Source organism: Poeciliopsis prolifica, unplaced genomic scaffold (assembly GCF_027474105.1).
Source record: "Poeciliopsis prolifica strain line A6 unplaced genomic scaffold, Auburn_PproV2 SCAFFOLD003, whole genome shotgun sequence".
NCBI classification, from domain to species: Eukaryota; Metazoa; Chordata; class Actinopteri; order Cyprinodontiformes; family Poeciliidae; genus Poeciliopsis; species Poeciliopsis prolifica.
Window position 1 is genome coordinate 415,172 of NW_026562378.1, and position 9,524 is coordinate 424,695.

Sequence of the window (9,524 nt, forward strand, 5' to 3'; positions counted from 1 at the left end):
GAAAATACAGTTAAAATGCTGCAGGAAGTCATTCATCTTAAGCTTAGTAAATATCACCATATTACTGTTAGTAAACATGGTATTGTTTATTATTGTTTATTATGTAGATTATAACTCTAAATTTAGAGTTATAACTCTGGAGTTATATCTCTAAATTTAGAGTTATAACTCTGGAGTTATAACTCTAAATTTAGAGTTATAATCTATTATGACAAATACTATTGTAAAGATGCTTTGGTTTAAAATGGGGTCTTCCAAAAAAAAAAAAAAAAACCTCAGTATTTAAATCACAGAATACCTCTTTTTTTTGCATCTGCTGAATTCATCTACATCTACAGTTATCAATGAAAACAAATTTTATTTGCGTTCAACAACAATTTAAATATGAGAACTGATTATTTTTGCAATGAAATAACACGCAGCCTCATGCAATATAATTTCTTCCACATAACAGTTAATGGAGAGATCTGCTGAAGCTTCAGGTCAGAGGTCACCAAGGTAATGGTCAGATTGTTCTCAAACTGAAGTCAGTTGGGTTCTCCACATGCTTCTGTAGAAGCCGTTTTTATCTTTGTCTGACTTATTTTTAGAAAATTAAAAACTCTTCAAGAAAACTTCACATGGTGAGTAGTTTGTCCAGTAGGGGGCGTCAGCTGAGCTGGTGCTGCAGATAACTCCATGTTTTTCTTCTATAGGTGATCCACTGGGTCCTGTGTTAAAGTGTTTTTCTGATCCCTGGGTGGTTGTGGTTTCTTCCAGTTTTCCCAGCTGGTGGTCTGTGTTCACTGATTGAACAGAGCAGCTCTGTATAAGAGCTCCCTCTTGTGGCAGAAAACTGAGTTGCCAAATATTAGCTGTTTTATTCCAGTGTTACACATTTGTCGATGAGGTGCTGTGTATTGTGTTTGGCACTCTGTCTTTGAAGGGCCCTTCCATTTCTTGTGTGAGCTCCTTCCTGTGGCAGAACTGAAAATTCCAACACAGTGTAGAGGGGGAGAATTTTATGTTGCTGTTTTATAGCTGGTCGATGTTCAGTGATTGAACAAAGAAGTCTCAAATTGTTGAAATTTGCCTACCCACTATATTTGAAAGTAGCCATAAAAATTGATTGGAACAGGACTGCAGCTGACTTGACTGATGATCTTCTGCTTTTTGAAGGCTGGTAAAATCAGCTCCAGTGATCGTTAGGTGAAATGCTTAACATGGTTCTTTGTGTTTGTGAATGTGTTGTTGTTGTTGTTTATTATTTGTAACTCCTTGTAGTTTAATACTAATTGAATAAAGAGTGGTTTTTGTTCAAGTCAGTTTTGCTTTGGTTTTTACTATAAGCTCTCCCAGTGATTCATTTCTAAATTGTACTGGACCTTCCACAAAATTGAGTCTCTATTTGTCCATTTTAAACACATTTGAAAATTTATATTTCTTGGTCATTTCTGGAATTCATCTTCCTATTCTTTTCTTAGACTTACAGTATTACTCTGTCAAAGTGCTGCCCAATCTCCTTTGACTTAAGCCTCCTGTTCTGCTGGTGAAATATTCAGCTTTAAATATGTTAAGCAACTGGAAGAACCAGAGCTTGACTCGCAGCTTGTGGCTAATCCTTTATTCATGGAAATCTCCTGAGAATGGCAGCATTCAAAGCCTGCTTCCCTTCCTTTCTCCTGGGCTGTGCACATTTTGCAGCAGCATCCTCAGCTCATCATTATCAACACACAGCGCCTCCTGTGGGTCAGTTGCCAGGAACTGCTCGGGTCGCCTGATGAGCATGAGGTGAGCTGACATTTGCTGAACCCAGCACTCTTTATTTTTAGGGTTTTATTTTTAGGGTTTCATCCTCAACCCAAACACATACTGCCAGCAGAAGTCAAATGTAGATTGGATTGTTGTGGAGCCTTTGCTCCCCACTCCATGATTTGTTTTTCACGTTGAAAGCGAGTTGGAGGTGGGGAGGAGCTGACAATAATTTTTTTAGGGGTTCTTTCTCGAGGTGCAAGCTGGGAGACGTGTCAGAAAAGTGACACTGTGTGGACTTGAGCTGAGCTCCGAAGTAAGGATAAAGTGGCGTGATGGACAGAAGATTGGCTGGGAATTAAAAGACCCGGAGCCCTCTCGGAGCGCCACGGGACACATGACAGGCAGCCTGCAGAGCTCTTCTCCGGGGCTCACGGAGGAAAAAGCCGTCTGTGTCTGGAAGAGAGCTCAGACTGACAAATGCTGCGCTCATTACTTTCATTCTTCACCGTGCTCTCTGGGAGCAGATGTTTCTTTACATACCTACACTGGTATCCAGTTCTGCTGCTGTTGTCAAAAAATAATCCCCAATCTAGTAGAATATCAGTGAAGTAAAAGCTAATTCAGCGGGACACAGGGAGCACAATAAAGGAGACTTGTTACTCTACCTGATAAACAAGTTAGTTAGACTGCTACAGAAGTGGACTTCTACCTTGTTGAAATAACTTTAAAAATGTGAAGTTGCTCAAGTGAACTGAACAACAAAAGACTCCAAAGGGTTAGACTGAAATCAAACTGTCTAAGAGTGATCAAGTAGTTTGGTTTTCACATGCGCTCTTTGTCATTAAAGTCCACAAGATGCAACGAGGTGAACTCCTGTGACCCCCTCCATGCAGGACACATCATGGTGTGTCATCATATGTGGCTGATGGCAGTGCAGCGAAAATGGCATAGAGGAACTGCAAGTTCCAAAGCAGACAAAATGATTGTTGAGCTACAAAATTTCATGTAATTTTCTATGTTATGAAATGAAAAAGGAAGGTGGGGAGGTTAGTGTTTTAGAGCAACAATATGCACTTCCTCATGGCCTAGGACAGATGCTCATCAAAGCTGTCCCTCCTGCTCTCTGACCGAAACACCAGCAAGCAAACTCAAGAAATTCAGACCAATCACTCTATAGACACTTTGATGTAAACATGTTATTGTTTACATCAATAAATGTTGTGTATTCGCTCAACCCTGGAGACCAAAAAAGACTATTCTTTTACGCTGTCACAGTAAAACATTCCCATTAACAAAATGAAACCCAGAGATACAGGTGTTATTAATTTAGTGCAATGAGATGACACGGCAAAGGGTAAGGAGGTGGAATTGATGTATTGACTGATATCTGTGGATAAGTCTCAATTCAAGCTAAAAATAAAGGGCAGGTGGAAGTAAGCAGTTGAAGTGTGACATCTTTGGTTTACTGTCACTCCTCACACAAGCATTTTCAATGAGACTGTCGGTTCACATTGGTCTCAGGTAGTGGTTACATCCAGGAATAGATGTGAAACAAGCAGAAAACATAGGCGGAAGCAGCAAAATGTGAGCAAAGCACTTAAGACGTGGCCTTTGATGGTGGCTTATTTTACACTGAATGCTGCTGCTAACCACTCTACTCCTGTGATTACATACTCTTCGCCTCCCCTGCTGTCATATCAAGCAGCATGGCTTCTCCACAGTACAGAGAATCCCAGTGAGTATATTCTCTACCCAGAGTGCTGATCACTTGCTACGGAGCTGTAATAGAAATAAATGATCTTGTACGTCGTTTGTTTTACGTTTGTTGCTTTGAACAATTTACTGTTTTTCACGTAGTGGTAGGACGCGGCGGGTTTGGAGCTGTTTCTTGTCATTCACTGCACAACAATAACATCTTTATATCTGTCATGGCCTGTCAAGCGACCTCTAGCATTTCAGCCCGTTAATGCGTGTACGCCATTAACCTTGGACTTCCTCTGGGACCTGGATGCTGCTGCACTCATTTCTCTGCTGTAAATTATTGATCAGAGAAACATGAGTTTATTTCCTGTCATATATTGCCTGCTTGTCGTCTTGCTCGTGATGGCGCTTTATAGCAACACACCTCCAGCCTAACAGTGATTTTTAAAATGTATTTATTTATGTTTTTGTTCAACTAACATGCTTATAATAATCTGAAATTTCAAAAATACACTGCAGTATTTATTCAATATTACTGCTGGCAAAGATTATAGACAGGTTGCATTTTAAAAATTTATTTTATTAATGAACAATCACAAAAATCTAAATCAACCCAAAGTAATAATAATTAGCATCAATCCTGAATATTTAAGAAAATAGGGTTTTTTTGTTTTGTTTTTTTACATGGATATATTCATGAGCACCATTATTATTACTATTATTGGTGCCTTGAATTAATATTTAACTAAATAAAATACAACATTCCTATCTGAACAATTTTTATGCTATATTTTGGATAATGAGCAAAGTTGTCAATATTTCTCTTTTAACATTTTTAAAGGGGCGATAGTGCGTATTTTCCAGTCACATGGTACCCATTTTATAGCACAACCTTCAGTTAGTATAATAATGCTATAAATGAAATATGACTTAAGAAATTTTATTTACAATTTAATGTCTAAATTGTGACTGTCTCTTTAAAACTCCTGCTCTTTTATAAAAATATTTATTTGTGGAAAATATTTTTCTTGTTTTTATATGGTAATCATGGTTAATTAATTCAAGTCAAATGACTTGAGACATTTCCATATCAAAGTATCAAAATCAGTATTGATGAGACTAGCTCTGTATTTACTTTGCATCCGATTGATAAGTAATTCACAGTCAACTCGTCTTTATCTGCCTCCCCCAGAGAGGCCTCAGCTGCTCTAGATTTCAAAATGCAACTTTTTAAACAGTTCTTATTATCACAATTAAATTTAGATGAACTCTTTTTGGAAAGATAGAGCCACCAGTCTAACATTTTGAAGCATTTCATTGAGGTTTAACATATTCTCCAGAGTTCCCGTATTCTCCTGACTCAGCAGTCTCACTTGCTGCTGTTTCAGATGTAACATTCTGCAGACAGCTTGCTAGTTAAAGACATGGCTGCGCTTTCGTTTTCTCAGCAATCTGACAAAGTGCTTTTCACGATAGCTGGGAAAACAAACGACAATTCCAGAAACATTGTTTGTCAAAGCAACATAATCTGGTACTACTTTCTTAGCTCCTGATGTTTCCCCAATGGGCCCTGAATCACATTCTGAAACTGGATCATTTGTGTTCTAACCTGGATCACTCAGATGTAAAGTGACTGTCAGAGTCCACCCATCCGGTGCTTTTCCTCGCAGAGATTAAAAAGCTGTTTCAACAGGACTCAGCCAGTTCTGGAAGCTTTTGCACAGCCAATTATTTCACTGACTTGTAGCCAATGGATGTAATTAGTTGCAAGGTGTCCTGGCAGATGATTTCTTTCTCTCACAACCTTTCCAGTCACCTGCTGCTCCTGATGAAATGCGATGCTGACATGAAAATCAGATAACTCTTTTCATTTATTTTTCTTTGAGCTTTCTATGGGTTATCTTTAGTTTGTTTTTAATTGAATGTAGCATCAGAAGGTTTAGCTAAATCTAGCCTTTCATTTCAGCTGCTGTTTGTTCTTCCGTCTGAACATACAATGCCTTATGTTAGCTTAACGTGCATCATCTGCATAAATTCAGCTTATTTCTGCTTTTCCTACTTCTCTTTTGAACTCTCTAACATTTTGATATGTATGTGTGGAAGCATTCTGACTTCCTTTTCTTTTTTTGATAGAAAGTTTCTCAGTAAAGTGGAGAAAAATGTAAGTTGTTTAATTGTCTTGTTTTTGATTATTTTGTGCCGGCAGTGCCCCGGGCTGGGTCCGTTATTCAGGTGGCCAACAACTATTTGGCGCCAAAGGCATTCAAATCTGTATTTTCCAAATAATTCACAAAATAAATTATTTTCTTGATGTTTTAATGAAAAAAAGCTGTCTCTGGATATGTAACTGCTGCTATTAGCTGTTTTGAATGGGTGGGAATAGCTAAAAATATTTTTTCCAAAAATCTCTCAAAAACATAAACAGAACATTAACATAACAAATCCATTTCTGTTGATGAAGCTTTAAGAAATGTTGTTTTCTCTAACAGCACCATCATGACAGTGTTACATAATTTCTGTTGAAAAGCAAGAGCTCCTGAATGTTGGTCACTTTTAGCTAGAGAGACAACTTCCTGCTTTTTTCATGATAGAAGAATAAAAGCTTGATACTGGGTTGAAATCTCTAGAAACTGGTGAGAAGTGTGTGAACAGTTTGTGCTGTTGTTGTTTTTACTGGTTTGACAAACCTTTGCTTTACTAGTAACATCCTGAGACACATAGCCCAACAGACAGTCCATGCTGCTGGTTGGGGTTATTTAAATTAAGTGGCACCACAAAAATGACTCCATCAAGATCCCTAAAACCAGAGAAACTTGACCAATGTTGGACAATACAGCAATAAAAAGGCTAAAGTCATCAGTGATGATCCTTGGCTTTATTTTATTTTTTTTTACTTTTTAACACCTGGCATAATTAGCCTCTTCAGTCCAGGTAATGGTTTTAACTTTATACCATGTCTTTGGAAATTTTTTACCATGTGGAAACAAACTATTTTGCATTGTGGTCTTTGTGACTGTCGAAATAGAATTTTAAAGTAGCACAATAGTACATAAGTTAACTTTTAGGTTAAGATAAACTTAGATACAAATCCAAACTGGGACAGCTGGTGACTCTTTGAACTTACATAAATTTCTAATCAGAAAGCAGTCTTATACTCCTTAAGGAACATTTAAGACAGGGAGTATATTGGCTATCAGGGCAATAAATTCTTTACTCAGGGTTGAATAGTTCAGACAAACACTAAAAACTATAGAAGTCTGTTCCAACATATAATCAAACATATTGGTATATTTCTTTAAGCATTAAAAAGTATGTTTTTAATTAGTTAGTTTAGATCCAAACTTATAGTCCTTATTTAGCATTACATTTTGTGCAAGCTTGGTCAAAAATACAAACTACTTTCTTGTTGAAGCATCTTGAGGCAGAGATAACGTTCCAGTTCCACGCTGTAAATCAGGTCGGAGCCTGGTACGGAGGTTGGGTCTCAGAGGTAATAAAATTAACATTAAGACAGCCCACACAAAGGAAAAGAACACACCTCCTAATGCATATATTTAAATGAGGAGAATATGCAGTCTATAAAAATGGTTGGTTTCACAGCAGAAGTTGGAATCTCTTTGTGCTGAGTGAGAGTTTCCCGGAGGATGCATCTTCTGTTTTTGTCTTTTTTTTTTTAACTCGGTTCTTTGTCTCTGTTTTGTAATGTCTTGGACTTTTGCTCTAGGTGAGATGCTTATTGTAAAGTTCTTCTTGGATTGAATTTCTCTGGATAAAAAACTCTGAATATCTGAAGTCTGACGTCGTATGATTGCTCTCTTCTCTCTGCACACTTACACAGACACAGGAATTCGGGACAAAGAATTAATTAACGAGCTAAATCAAGTTATTTCACTTTTTAATTCTTAACATGACATGACCACCTTTAGAGTATGTTTAACACCAGCCCTGTTTAGGGCAGAAAGTGCAGGTGGTGTGAATGAACAGTTGACATCTGATGGGAATAAAAAAACCCCTAAAGAAACAAAATAATTATCTTCTACTGTACACAGTTGTGTATGAGGATATCTGCGTCTGTAACATTGAATCTAAATAAGAATACCATTTTCACTTTAATAGCTAACACAAAAGGCTTATCATAGTCAGGGAAGTCATCACAACATGGCTCCTCTATTAACCCTTTAACAACATTTTTACCAGAGTTTCACTGAAAAGCAGCTCGTATAATGAGCTCCCCCAGGTGTAAAGCTCAAATAAGTTTACATAATACAGCCCCTTTAATTTATGATGAAAGTTATCAGTACAATCCTGATTTGGGGGATTTGGCCCATGTTTTTTTTTTTTTAACTTTTTTAGTTCCAGCTTATGCACCAGCATGGACTCTGTAAGAAATTTGATTCAGAAGAGAGAAGCTGCAAACAAAAATATTGATCTTATCTTGCTGGTATCGATCCAATACCAGCACTCTCCTTTGTGTCAATAGTATCAATATTTAGATTCAGACCACCATATCACCATGAAGATAGATACATTATTACACCACAGTTTTCAGGGTTTTTTATTTACTTTAGAAAGCTATGTGTGGCATTAAAAGTATCTGTAGTTTAATGCATTTCTCAGTCCAATTAGTTATTTTCAACTCAGATAAGAACACATTATTTGCAGATGAGGACAAAATGCAGATGAGCTACTAATAGAATCACAACATGAAAGTTATAACAGCCTTGAATGTGGGTGGAGGACAAATATGGACGTCAACTAAAAGAAAATGGATTTTCTAAAAGTAACAATGCTTTATTCTCTCAACTGGATCAAAGTTTTACATATCTGTAATAAACTGTTTAACTTTCTTTCCCAAACTGAAATAGTTTCTTGATACATGAGTTTTAAAAAAATTATCTGGCAATACTACTTGGTTGTTAAACATCCTTTGGTTTAATTTAGAATAATGATTCAGCAACTTGTGTCATCCAGAGTACTTATTTCAAGATTGAAATATAGTCATGGTTTTCTACTTTAGAAAAAAAAAAAAGTCTGTGCACAGGACAGAATAATTTGAGCATCAAGTGAACCTGAAGGTAATGTCACATAGGAAAAGGTTGTTGACACATTTTCTTTCTACTCTGTCTTCATCCCATAAAAAGTGTGTTTATGTGAATAGAACATCTCAACAAAAGAGATGTTTCTTTGTGACAAAAACATCACAAAGAAAGACCAAACAGAAAATGCTGAGTGGGTGTTGTTATTGCATTGTATTTGAACATGGACTGTGTAACACAAACCCATCAAAATAATTAGTAGTGTTAATTACATCACCCCTGTAGATTTATCATCAACTCTGAGGAATGAAACAAAACTACAAAATAGCTTCTTCACATTTGGATCACCTGAAAATGTTAGAACAACACATATTCCTACATTACCACATAGGAATATGTGACATTCCTATGTGGTAATGTCACATAGGAAAAGGTTGTTGACACATTTTCTTTCTACTCTGTCTTCATCCCATAAAAAGTGTGTTTATTTGAATAGAACATCTCAGCAAAAAGACAGTTTAAATGTTTTACATGTCAACATAAAACAAGAAGGCAAAAGCAGTTATATTGCATGGAAATGTATTGTGGTCATGGAGGAAAATGTTTGAGAACTATCAAGTTATAATGTGATAATATATTAAACAAACATGACAATATGCCGTATATAATAATTATATTGTACAAACATGACAATTATATTGAATGCAGTATCGCTTGCAGCTGCAGCACTGTAAGTTTTCCTTTGAGTGAACATTTTTTTAATTATAACTATTTTTTATTTATTTATTTTTTATTTTAACCTTTACTATTAACAAGATTGTGGGGAAAATTTTTTTCCACTGTTCAAAACAGCTTGTATGTAGCTCACATCTGTGTACATTTGGAATGCATGTCCACCCGAAACCTAAACGTTATCGGTCAGTTTACTTTTGCTTATTTGGCAGCTTGGCTTTCTTTCTGTAAGCTAAATGTGACTAAACCGTGAAGCTAGCTAAAACTGAACAACTTGACCAACAGAATAGCCAAGTAAAACATCACTGTGCAAGATACTGG